The sequence below is a fragment of the Saccopteryx bilineata genome, chromosome 3, assembly GCF_036850765.1.
Source record: "Saccopteryx bilineata isolate mSacBil1 chromosome 3, mSacBil1_pri_phased_curated, whole genome shotgun sequence".
Classification (NCBI taxonomy): Eukaryota; Metazoa; Chordata; class Mammalia; order Chiroptera; family Emballonuridae; genus Saccopteryx; species Saccopteryx bilineata.
Window position 1 is genome coordinate 8,119,135 of NC_089492.1, and position 14,136 is coordinate 8,133,270.

A 14,136-nucleotide genomic window follows, 5' to 3' on the forward strand; every position below is an offset into this window, starting at 1 on the left:
GATTGAAAAAACAACAACAGAGAACCGTGATGCCTTCGCTTAAATTTTGTGTTTTTGCAGATTTGAAATAATTTCCATTCAGGAACTGGGCATCTAAACAGAGAAAGTCACAGTTAGAAAGGATGAACAGGGGTCTCGGCGTGTCCAACACGTCACTGGAGTCTAATGTCAGACACCATGGAACAGGCCTCAGAGTTGAGCTCTCCAGCCTCCTACTTTCCAGGGTAGTGTCTAGATTGTGTCGCCATGAGAAAAACTCCAAAGGGCTCAAAGATTCTACACGACGAAAGTTTTATTTCTCATTCTAGCACCTAAGTACAGGTAGTTTTCACTTTAAGAAGGAAGAGTGTGATTGATCTCCGTATCAGAGTGATAGAGCTGTCACAGGTGGTCAGGGGACTCCAGGAACCGGGTTTGACCTAAGATCATGATACGGTGAAGCGCCCACCCTATTGGGAGCTTTCGAGCTTTGCTCTGTCCACTGCCCTGCGGCCCACACTCTGCCTCCAGCCCTCTGTGAACAGCACCGTGGATGTTCTCAAATTACACAGGGTCCGTTTGTGAGCTGTCAGGCTTGAGCAGATAAAATCATTTTGATTTGGAACTTCTAGCCGTTTGTGTGCCCAGGGCGGGCCCTACTGGGGGCTCTGCGAGCTCAGAGTAAAACGTGGACTGTGAACAGACGGAAGGGGCCTGTTCTGTCTTTGAGAAACGTGACCTTTGATGCCAGAGTAAAATGGATATTTTAACCTGCTCAGGGACTCCCTTCTCCCTCAAAATTGGAGTTTAAAGGGGCCAGACTTAAAAACAATAACATTAAGGACAGCATACCTTTTGAAACTTGTTTTCTGCCTACAGTATTCTGTGTATGATTTCCGGGACAGCCCTCTTATTTCCGCATGGTGTTTGGAGCTTCTGACAGATGTGGTGCCCTGAGTCAGCGTGCCTTCCTGGGGGTCCCCGATTGTCAGGGCCAGGCCAGTCTGCAGAGACCCAGACCTGAACCTCGACTCTCAAGCAGGCTGCCCCGAGATCCCTGTTTTCTTCTTTTATCCCCACCCCTGGAGTCATCTCAAATTAGGTTACGTAAGTGCTAACACTTCTCTCCTTCTGGGTGTGTGATCTGGGCATAAGTCACTGTTTGTTTGTTTGTTTATTTATTTATTTTTAATCTCTGGGAAATACAACCTGGCATTGGCCTTCCCATCACCTCTGGTGTGTGTGTGTGTGTGTGTGTGTGTGTGTGTGTGTGTGTATTTGCTAAACAGCAATATTCCCTCTTATCAGCAGCTGGAGGAACAGAAGACGAGTGGACACGAATAGTAATCCCCTTCTGTGCCTCGCATCCTCGCCTATAAAGGGGCTGGCAAGTCCCTCCAAAGGATGGTCAGTGTCCCTGTGGGCTTCACCCCTGTGTGTGTCCAGATTATTCAGAAATGCCTTGGGCAACCAAGCCTTGTTTCCCCACGGCCACATGTCTGGAGGTTGGTCTCACTTTATCATTTCTTTCCCACCCCCCTAATAGATTGCCAAACCCCAAATAATAATAATCACCGCCATCCACTGAGTCCCTGCTCTGTGCTTCTAACTGCACAAAGAACATTAATATACTAACTCCGATCCTTATAGCATGATTTGGTCATACTATTAACTCAGCTTTACAGATGGGGAAACTGAGGATCAGAGAGGTTCAGTGACACCCCCAAAGCCACCCCACTACTAAGTGATGACATCCAAATTCAAGCCCAGGTCCAATGGCTCCTGGGCCCACACCCTGTCAGCTCCAACTGACGGCCTCTTTTTCAAAGACAAACTCAGGCCTCGTGCATGCTGGCCTCTCCTCCTGTTCCCAGCATAGTTCCTGGAACCGAGTGAGGGTGAGACACATGTTTAATGATTAATGAATGAGAGTTCTACCGTCCCAGGATGTATAGAGGGACATGAATTCCTGCGCTTTCTTCCCGCTGGGCATGCCTGGCCTTCGCCCCTCTGCCTTTTGGAGTTCAAGGTCAGCCTGCAGCTTTCAAGGCTCCGGCCAAGGGCCACTTCCACCAAAACACATCCCTGGTGACTCTGACGCCTCTGACTTTGTCCTGCCTCTGAAATTCAGTTTGCGCTACCTCTACACTGTGCACTTAACATTCAAGGGTGGACAAAAGTAGATTTGCAATTGTTCAAATGAAAAATATTACAATAATCAATAAAGAATAATAAAGAATAAAGTCTGTGTTACGTGTAGTCACAACTGTGAACCTACTTTTGCCCGGCCTTGTGTTTGTTGTCTGGAGAATTCATCTCAGTGTCTGGAAAGAGCATCCCCAGAGAAGAAGAGTGAAGTCCAACTCAGGTACAGATTCTGTTCCTCCCTGGCAGCCTGGGCTTGAGTGTCCATTAGACTCCCGGATGTGGCTCTTCCTCTGCAGAAAGGGAATCAGTATGCACTGTCAGCCTCACTGGTCTGACGGAGGACAAAGTCAAGTGGAAGGCAGCCGTATCCAACACTCAGCCCGGGGCGCCTGCCGTAGAGTGGGCTCTCAGGAAATATTGGTCTGATGTGGCACCTGTTCTTTTAAAGCATGTGCCAGTTGCAAGTCCTGCCAACGGGCTGATCATAATGTTTTGTGCCCCCACGAAAATAGACAGCAAGCCCTGAGAAATGCCCATAGCCTGTGTATAGGCAGCCATGTTTCACCAGATTCCTGAACTAGCTGCTTAACTACTTTTCCCTTTTTGATTTTTCTCAAATCTGTCCTTCACAGTCAACTACATGAATTTATGTCCATTCCCTGAAAAAAAAAGCCACCAGGCTCCCCGATTGCAGAAAGAAGGAAAATCAAACTCTTCAGCACGTCATACAAGGTCCTCCTTGACCTTGAACTCATCTCCCAGCCTGATTTCCTGCCGCTACCGAACCTCATATCCTGTGGTCCATCCACCCTCAGGTTCATCTTATATGACATCCTTTGAACAGGGGATTCTGGACTAACTCTCCAGACTGGCCTTGTCCTCTATAGCTCAGTGTTACCACCTCTGCTTCTACCTCCCCGGGGACAAAGGTACCATCTGCTCTGACAAAGCCGGAGTCGCCTGCCAAGCCCAAGCACACGGAGTGGCCTGGAGTGCACTTCTCCCTCCACTTGTTCATTATAAAAAGTCCAGCCTCATCTTCCAGACCTGCTCAAATATCGCTTTCTCAGGAGGGTGTTTCCTGACTCGCCCTGGCAGGATCAATTGAACGCTGAGTGTTCCATCAATATTTGGAGCTCACTTTGACTACAGCACTCGTCACATTACATGCGGGTGTTTGATGCATGTCTTCACCCCCTCGTGTCTATACTCCGAGCCCCTAGGAGGCAGAAGCTTCTGCTCTATCTTTACAGTCCCTGTCACATAGAAGGCATTTAAAAAAATTATAACGTTCGGAGGCAAAGAAGGCGAGTGGCTTTAATCAGAGAGCTGTCTCGACAACTGCACATATAAAATTGCTTTGTTTGAAAGTATTCGGTGCTACCGTTAAAAATCACCAGAAGGGTAAATAACCGTAGTGAGAATAAGGCTGGAATAAAAGCTGAAATAATATGGAATGGTAAAAACAATCATGACTACGCAGTGGAATTTCTAATGAAATGAGCCATCAGTTTATATTAGGGACTATTCATAGAAACTACGAGACAATTTGGGAAACAGTTTAAGAGGAGCTACCATGGGAAATAGATCCTGTCAGCTTCCCTATTTAAGAATGACAGTCTCAGAACAGGAATGAGAACCTACAAGTTCATGACATAGGAACACAGCTCAGCAGGGTGGACACTCACACTCAACCCATGGCTGTGGACTAATAAATAGTGGGGCATTCAAAACACCGGACCTATGGACTGTCTTTCTTAGTTTGTGTTGTTGTGTGCATGGTAACTTCCCCACCCCAGTCAACAACAAATATCCCAAGAATCACTCTGAAAATACTCATTTCTTCAGTAATCTATAAAATGGATTGTCGGCCGTTCGTTTTGTCTCCATGATCGCATTAAGCAATACATCAGGGAACTGAGTTAAAATCTGGCAGCCGTGGGTTGCAACCCTATCTCTGCTCCCAGCTCACTTTCCTCCAGGGTCTCACTTTACCCTCCAAAGCGAGATGAGATAAAAGTTAAAGTATATGAAGTGTTTATTATGCTCTGGGCACCCGCCTAAGCACTTTCTACGTTAACTTATACAACCTTCATAACAGTTCTATGAGGTAGTTAACGCTGCGTCCTCATTTTCCAGGTGAGGAAACCAGGGCGTTGGGGAGTGAATCAGCTTTCCCCAAATCCCACAAACTAGGAATGGAGGAAGAGGGATTTTCACAGTTCATTTAGCTCCAGAATCCATGTGTCACCCAGGGCAGGATGGTGGGGGACGGCCATAAGGAAGTTCATTGTCTTATAGAATTTTAAAGTAATAATAAACCTCCCTAGACATCTGTCTGCTTTTATTACCACCATCCACTTGCAATTCCGAACAAGGTCAGGGAGAAAATATACATTGCCCTAAATTACTTGTTGTTCCAAGTTCGCAACAATTGCTCTTAACCACTGTTGAGTTTATATAAGTGTCAAATGGCACATTTATTGTCCATTAATGAAATGGGAATTGAGTCCAAGAACTCCCCTGAGGCAGGCTGACCCAGCCACACGCATTGATTTTGAAAGTAAGTTTATAACGATTGGGAATCATTTGAGCTCACTTCAGGTGCCCGTACAGTTCCTATGTCCAACCCCTGTGGTGTTACCCATTCCTGTATTCAACCACCAGGTGACAAATAAACCACGCTGGCCCAGTGACAGTAAAGATGAGAATGGTGCTGGCTCAGTTCTGTCCTCTGTGACCACTCCCAGTGCTTATTTCTGTTGAAAAGTTTAAACAATGAAACAGAATGTGAAATGCAAGGTATGAGATTTTTATTTGGCAACTGCAAATTTTAGCGCATAAATAAAATATATTCATCCTGTATCAAGGTTATCACTAAAAATAATTCTGCCTATAACGGGAGGAAGTACTTATCTGTTGCAGGTGTCAATCAACCGAGCTAGCTTTGCCACTTACTCTCTGAGTTTCTAAGGACAAGCAACCTCTTGAAATGTCCTACCTCATCTAAAAAAATGCCATGACTTATGATTCTATCAGTCTCATTCTTTGTATTTCCTGAACAGCCTAAAATCTTTCTGCAAAGTGAAGTAGCAACCAAGTAAACAACTAGCTTATACCAGGTCCCTCCGTCGTCATCGTCTTCATTGTATTTCCACGCTTCCTTCTCCACTGTGCTTCTCAGAACGTTGCCAGACCACAGTGCAGAGTTCATGTTTCTTTGGAGCTCTGACCCCAAAGTCCTCCCCAGCTACTTTTCCTGCCGATAAACCCTGCGGTGTCCCTGGCTGGATGGGCCATGATTTCCCTCATCTCCGGTGTGTGCCTGGTCCTCCCTCCGCCCTAAGAGCCTTCTCCCACTTTCCTCCTTCTCTGACCCACCTTGTTTGCTGGAAGAATCCCTCTCTTCCTCAAGGTAATGGTCGTTTTCTCATGGAACATTTACTCCCGTCTCCTGATGCCTTGTTTACACGTCAGCTTCCCCTTCTCCCATCTTAGACCTCCAGAGCCCAGGAAGAACTTTCTCGGCATTTTTTTGTTCCTGTGAGGCCCAAAACAAAGCCTAGCCCCCTGGTATGAGCTCAGTAAACATCTAGCTAATAAATGCAGGATTGAGGTCTCATAGTTTCTGATTGCTGAGACTGATGGCCCAAAAGAAGGGTATGATATTTAAAATAATAGGGGGAAGTTATCACAGCCTGGGCTCCCTAGAAAACTGTCTGAGGGCTGTTAACTGCTCCCCTTTAATGAGGGAGAGCAGTGACGACAGGCGCAGGAGAGAGGAACCAAAGGAAAAAAGAAAGGGGGACGCAGGAAAAACCAGTACCAAGCGGGTGTTGCTAACTTGGTGTTGATTCTGGTGCAAATAAAGGGAGAGGGTTGACTGGTCACAGGACTGGGCCTGGGAGAGCCGAATGGGCCGTTGTGTGTCACTGCCTGAGAAAGAAGGGTGAATACTCTGTCCTCCAGCTCCTTCCACTGCTGACTCTGGCCCCAGTGTGCCTGGTGGTCGTCAACTCCCCCATGGCACCAGGCGTGCTGCCTGGCCCCTCCCACCAGCCTCTTGGGAAGCCAAAGCCTCTTGGTTCCCGGGCTCAGCCCTAGGCTCTGCGGCCACCATCATCCTCATCACTGGAGACTCCCTGAAGACCAGGCGGAAGCCCGGCTCTGTCCCCAGAGGAAGCCGCCGCAGAACACAGGGACGAAGGCCGTGGCCAGCCTCTCCTACCACAGAAACGGTAGGAGCCAAAGATAGGCAAAGGGCAAGTGACTGCAAACACCAATTACATGGACGGGATCCACTAACAAATTAATGAGAGATACATCGCAGCTGAAATGTCCTAAGCATTTACACTGGCTCAGTCCTGGGCCTGGGAGCCACAGGAGTGAGCCAAAAAAAAAAAAGGCATAGTCCTTCCTCAAATGGTCTGGCAGGAGAAGTAGACATTAAGTAAATAACTGCCAAGTAAGGGGAAAATGGCAAACATGGAAAACACGCCCAAGAAAATGGTATACCATCTTCTCAGAGTCTGTGATAGGAGGTGTTTATCAACTCAGGGGCACAGGGAAAGAGTCTCTGAGAGTGTAAGAATGAAATAGAGTCCTTAAGGTTGAATAGCCGTGTGTGGGGAGGCCAGGGAGGAGAAGGAGGGGCCGTGGGTGGGCAGGGGCCCAGGGCAGGGGGAGCAGGTGAACAGGGTGCAGGGTGAGGGCTGGGCCAGGGGAAGAAGGACAGTAAGCAGAGACCAGATCAGGGGAGACCCTGGAGGACACACTGGGAATTTCTGTCTGGACCGTAAGACCAATGGGGAGCTACGCGAGCGGTTTTACACACTCGTTGTGCGGTAAATTGTTGGCCAGATTAGTATTTCCTAAAGATCACGCTGACAGTTGGAGACCAGAATCAACAAAAGAGAGAAAGGATACAGGGACACCAAGTAAAAACTGTGACCACCTGGACCGAGGAGGAGATGGCGGCGTTGAAGAAAAAAGAAGAAAGACTCGGGAGATGACTGACGAGCGAGACCCCTTACAATAACAGATGAGACCACGCGGGAGAAGAATTCTAGCTGCAAGTGACAATAGCCCTGGTTTTACACCTTGTCACATGTGTCTTGAAAACTGTGGGTTACGGATAGCTTGAATTTTGTTTGTTCCAAGTATATCACTTCACACTTTCCCAGGTGGTGTGCCTTTTCTGCTCCTCCTCTGAGACCTGGTGAAGCTCCTTTTTCTTTTCTTTTCAAGTGAGAGGAGGGGAAATAGAGAGGCTCCCACATGTACCCCAGCAACCCCATCTGGGGCTATGCTCACAGCTGAGCTATTTTTAGCACCTGAGGTGGAGGCTCCATGGAACCATCCTCTATGCCTGGGCTCATGCGCTCAAACCATTCGAGCCATGCCTGAGGGAGGGGAAGGGAGAAAGAGAGAAAGAGAAGAGAGAAGGGGGAGGGGGAGCACTAGAGAAGCAGGTGGTCACTTCTCCTGTGTGCCCTGACCAGGAATCGGACCTGGGACATCCACAAGCTGGACTGACGCTCCACCACTAAGCCAACCAGCAGGGCCCTGGTGAAGCTCCTTTTTCTCTCTCAGTCAGGTATTCCACTACTCAAGAGGAAGATGTCATCTACAAGTGGAAGGATTATATTTTTCATTTCTTCTCTTAATTTTTAGTAACCTGAAAATATAAATTCCTAAACAGATACTTTTCCTAAGAAGACATACAAAGGGCCAACAGATATATGAAAAAATGCTCCACTTCACTAGCTCTAAGGGAAATGCAAATCAAACCCACACCTGTTAAAATGGCTATTTACCAATAAGACAGGAAATAACAACTGTTGGGGAGGATGTGGAGAAATGGAACCCTCATTCGCTGCTGGTGGGGATGGCAACTGGTACAGCTGCTATAGAAAACCATATGGGAGCTCCTCAAAAACACTAAGACTAGAGCTACCATATGACTCAGCAATCCTTCTTCCCTGTATCAACCCCCAAATCAAAAACATCCATTTGTAAAGAAATCTGTAACCCTATGCTCATTGCAGCATGTTCACCATAGCGACGACGTGGAAGCCACCTAAGTGTCTGTCAGTGGATGACTGGAGAAAGAAGCTGTGGTACGTATAGACAATGGAATACTGCTCAGACGTAAGAAGAGATGACACACTGCCATTTGCAACAACATGGGCGGATCTTGAGAGTATCATGCGAAGTGACCTAAGTTAGACAGAAAAGGAGAGGAATCATACGATTTCATTCATCTGTGGGATATAAAACAGAAAGCCACAAGCGAAGAAACAGACTCACAGACACAGACAGCGGCATGGTGGCTACCCCAGAGGGAGGGGCGTGGGGAGTTGAAGACAGTAGAAGTGGTCAAATACACCGTGATGTATCACAAAGAAACTAGACTTTGGGTGGTGAGCACACCACATAATATACAGATGATTGTAGAACTGTATGTCACGTATACACATATATCACATTATTGAGCCATGTCACCCTAATACATTTAATTTTAAAAATAAGACAAAATCAAAGGCTGACAAAATTCAACTTAAAAAAAATTAAAAGAAGGACAAATGCCTGCGTGGACTTCTGGAATTATGGATTAAAAAAAAAAGAAAAAGAAAAATTATAAGCATATTAATAATCAGCAACACCATCACAGAGACCATCAGCTTGATTTTCTAGAGGACAAGAAAACAGTCATCACTCTTCTTGAGGGATTTGCCTGGGTGTGCAGAGCCCAGGATGGGAGCGAAAGAGATGGACCATTCACAGTCTGCACGGGGGCAGGTGAGACCCTGCACTGCACTGTTTCCTTGTCCCCACTTCACAATCACAGAGCACAATCGGCCTTATTCACCAGGTTGCTGTGTAAGCCAGCGAGAGTCTTCTTTTCAAATAATCTGGAAATCACTTACAACAAGTGACCATTATTATTACTACAATAGGAAATCGTAAAAGGACTACTGAGTGCAGCGCAGTGCAGTGTGGGAGTTTTTCTTTTTACTTCAATGGGAAGTATGACACTTAAATGCTGGGAGTAGAGAAAACTTCATTAAATTTTCTTATAAGATATAATTACGATAAGAAAAGCTAAAATAGAAAGTATTGTGAAAGATATTAAATACTGAACTTGTGTAAAGTATCCAAATAAAACCCCATCAAAATTCTAATAGGCAGCTTGAACTTGCTTCTTGATAATAACTTATATTTTATAGTGGGTTTTATGCTTGAATTGGCTACACACATACTCTTTAATGAGGCTCTTTTCAAAGTTTTAACAGTCACCACTGCTAAAAACTGTCTTTGTACAAGAAGGTGATAATAAAACATAAAACCAGCCTGACCTGTGGTGGCGCAGTGGATAAAGAGTCGACCTGGAAATGCAGAGTTCGCTGGTTCGAAACCCTGGGCTTGCCTGGTCAAGGCACATATGGGAGTTGATGCTTCCAGCTCCTCTCCCCTTCTCTCTCTCTGTCTCTCTCTCTCCCTCTCTCTCTCCTCTCTAAAAATGAATAAATAAAATAAAAAAGTATTAAAAAAAAAACAAAAAAAAAACATAAAACCATTTTACAGCCATTCAAGACTGCCCACGGCCCAAATTAAATTCCCAGATTCGAGAAGTTCTTTCTCTCCTTTCATTAACAAAAGTCTTAAAAGAAATTCCTTGTGATAAATGAATGGACTTCACACGCAATTCAACGCTTTCAAAAAGAGCATTTCAGATAGATGCCGGAGACCTCGTCTGAGAACATACATGAGTTATTAAGGTGATTGTCTTCTACAACTAGTTTGGACTAAAAGACGACAAGGGAACTGTCGCGAAAAGAGTAAGCCAACAGCAAACAGAACAGAAGTGCCAGATACCGGTGACAATGAGACTTGTGCTGGCCCCGGAGCTGTGCTTCCAGCCCTGGCAGAAGCCGGTTCCTGACCACTCCCACGGCCGGGGCTGCCGGTGGCCTTCCAGAGCACCCGGCACATGAACTTTCCCCTCAAATCTATAGTTGGTGGTCCACAGAGGGCAGAAAAGTGCTCTGGGGCTCAGGCTACCCGGGGACCACACTTCACATTCATCAGCAGAACAGGAAAACCAGGCGTTGCTAATTCTGCTCACTGTGAGCAGTGGCCCCCTTGACCTCAGTCACTGGCCCCCACTCTTTGCCCAAAAGCTCCCATCCGTCTGTGAAGTCAGGGGTGACGGGATCCTGGCCCACACAGAGGTCAGAATGACAAAGGCCTCCACGCTGTAATCCATTCCATTCAAACTATATTCTGGAAAATTCTAGTTAAAGAACCACTTCCACTCTCAGTCAGAGGAAGGCAAGACAATGCACATGTGAGAAATATGCAAACCCAGAGTTAGGACAGCAGGCGTGCAGATTCCCAAACAGACGGTAACGGTTCAAATAAACAAGCCGCGGTGCTTCTCCGAGTATCTTCTCCGTTACGCCGCATGGTATAGCTCTATCCTCTTTATGATATACAGTCATCTTAACTAGCAAGGTCGATATTGGGCTTTAGAATCTACAGGTAAACATGACTCAACGGAGCATTATATATGCAAAGTTGAAAATAACGGCAAGCATGCAATAGCACCCAAGTAACACCTCAGAAATGGATTCACAAAAATAAAGCCCATTCCTATGCCACAGCTCCCATCGGGCTGGAAAGAGTTCCACATAAGTCAGCTGGTAGCTTCTGTGTGGTTGAGCAGTCATCAAGTGGACTTCACGGTTCATTACAAATCCGATCTGTAAAGTCCCTTACGAGTGGCTCAATTGTTTCTTTGAAGGATATAGACCTCCTCTATTTTTCTTTTTAACTTTTTCTGCCCAGGAAAACACTTAAAAATCTGCATCAGGAGAACTAAACTTCTCCATTGTCTTTCACGTGGCCTGAGACGTGTTACTTTAAACCTCCGTTTCGGTTATTCATCTACAAACCCAGGACACACGCCAACAAGTGTCTGTGTGGCCACGTAGCCCTAAAACTCTAGAATTTTAACTTTCTTTATATTGCTCAATTGATTAGCACCGTGTTAAGCAGGAACTGTGTGTCTTCCCGGATATAAAATGTCATCCAGATTATCATGGAAAGTCAAGAAAATAAAATAATGATATACAAAGACGCAAGTTTTGGGTAACGTGGGCAGGGATGCCATGCTCGTCTTCGCATCCGGGGATGTTTGGCACGGACCCAGTGCTCAGTAGATACTGGATCAAGTCAAAGGATCTCTGCTAAAGGCATCATCTTGCTTGATTATTTGGGGACTTTTTTTCTTATGTTTATTTTTCTCTTGTTTTTGGAAAAGAAGTTCTCATCACTTGTGCTGGGTGATATGTAAGAAGTGAGGGAATGCCATAATGGACAAAATCCGCAGAAAATCTCTTTCTTGGTTCGTGGCAGCTTCGCCCCGAACCTTCAGCAGAGTGCACAGGGCTGTCTGCCCAGGCTGTGCCCTCGAAACAGTCATTCACTGTCTCATTCCTTCTTTCTCCAGGAACCTTGGTTAGGCATCTACCGTGAGTCCGTGAGTCCGGTGCAAAGGACAGATTGCTAAGTAAACCGTTTTCATGAAGCTCATATTCTAAAGGAGAAAGGAAACATTTATTTATTTAAATTTTTATTAAAAGTATGTAAAATCTCCAAACCACTGTTATTAAGAAAAAATATAATTGGGAGTAAAAGGGATGAAGGAGGAAATTGGGCTGAGGAGGCACTTCAGAAAGGGTGGCCCTGCAGAGACAATGTTTTTAGGGGAGATAATGGCAAAATAAAGACCACCAACAGGCGACTTGGGGACCAGAGACCAGCAGGAGGCACAGCAGCCCTGAGGACTTCAACACCTGGGCAGGCTGAAGAAGGAACGCAGGCCACTGTGGCCATGGGACCCTGGGCGAGGGGAAGTGGAGGGAGAAGACGGAAAGTCGGGAGAACAGTCTGCAACAGGCCGCTCACTCCCTGCGCGGAATCCAAACACCTCATCTGGCTCTCCTGAACCCTGTACATTAGGGGTGACAACACGCGCTTCCCAGGATTGCCGTGAAGACTACATCCACACCGCGGGATAGACTTCAGGACCACCCTAGGGTAGACCAAAGAAGTCACACTCCCTAACCCAGCACCAGGGGTGGCCCGACCTGAGTCCAGCTTCCTCACTAGAACCGCTCCAGCAGGCTTTTTTTTTTTTATTTTTTATTTTTTCTGAAGCTGGAAACGGGGAGAGACAGTCAGATAGACTCCCGCATGCACCTGACCGGGATCCACCCGGCACGCCCACCAGGGGCGACGCTCTGCCCACCAGGGGGCAATGCTCTGCCCCTCTGGGACATCGCTCTGTTGCGACCAGAGCCACTCCAGCGCCTGGGGCAGAGGCCATGTAGCCATCCTCAGCGCCCGGGCCATCTTTGCTCCAGTGGAGCCTCACTGTGGGAGGGGAAGAGAGAGACAGAGAGGAAGGAGAGGGGGAGGGGTGGAGAAACAGATGGGCGCTTCTCCTATGTGCCCTGGCCGGGAATCGAACCTGGGACTTCTGCATGCCTGGCCGACGCTCTACCACTGAGCCAACCGGCCAGGGCCTCCAGCAGGCTTTTAGTGACCGAGTACACCAGTGAGTTACTGAACAAATGTGCTGGGCTGACAGATACCGCTCCGGCGCTGGGTGAGTGGGGGCTCTGGTTTCCGTTTGTCGTTTGTCTCCTAACCTTGGTCCGCCTTCTCTCCCGGCGTGCCAGAAATGGTTTGGCTAGGAGATTCTCAAAGGCCCACTCTCTGATTTCCCATAAAGCGCTCACTCTCCATTTTAACTAGGATTTCTTTAAATATATATATTTCAAGAGCTGACTGGGATAGAGAAAGAAAAGAAAAAAGACCTGCACGTGCGCTCACCCACGTGTGCACGACAGGCACACACACACACACACACACACACACACACACGGGGTGAGGGTGTACACAATGTTCAACAGCTATTTTGAAATGTCACAAGATGTCAAGTCCTGTAGTCACCAGTGCCGACCACTACCCGTTTGGGATGGAGGCGATGGGCTGTCCGAGCATTCACATTGCCTTAATGTTAGGGTTTGGGGCCCTTTATACATAAGAGCTTTGTCCCCTCCAGCTCCGAGAGAATCCTACTAGCTCCATCAGTAGCTAGTGATCTTGGGCAAGTCACTTCATTTTTCTGAAACTCAGTTTTGTGACTGTACTGGTCAATAGCATCAAGGCCGTAATACCAACCCCGTGAATCATGGCCCCTGCCTGCTCACTGTTGTGGCAGGGTTCCTTGGACCAAGCTCTCCGCCTCATCCTGTCTTGGCCTCCAACCCCTCTACCCCAGAGGAAACCATTTTCCTTTCCAGCTGGACCAGATGCAGCTTGACGTTATAACACAGATCCACCAGACGCTCCCCATTTCAGAATAGGTAGGTGTTTCTTCTCTTTTGCAGACAGTAAGTACTTTAATTCTTCTTAATGAAAGAGCGAGAGAGAGAGAGAGAGAGAGAAGGGGAGTATTGGTTTTCCCCAAAAGATGACGTCTGACAAGGCACTGCCGGCAGCTCCAGCTCCGTCATAGTACAGTACAGAATAAATAATAAACGCTTGGCTGTGACCAGGGCATCACAGTGTCCATTTGTACCTCTTAGCTAGCATGTAGAGTGGGCATCATTGTTTTGTTGTAACGGGACGCTGAAGTGGAGGGACGCTTTGTGGCCAAGGCACAGAAGTGGCGACAGGAAGTCAGGGTTTGAAGCCAGATCTGACTTCAGGCCTGTGTGCGACCCGTTACCAACCCTGTAATGGAGAGCTGTGGGTCCTGGTTCTGGAGGGAAACCCCTTTAAATCTCTCTGTGCCTCACCCCTGGGACATATTAGGGTGTGAGTCTCTAAGATTCCTTTCTTATTCTAAGTCAGTGGTAGAATTATCCCCATGACATACTGTATTTCTTAGAATGTCAGACACCATTAAGGGTAAGACACTCCATCATTAGAGAC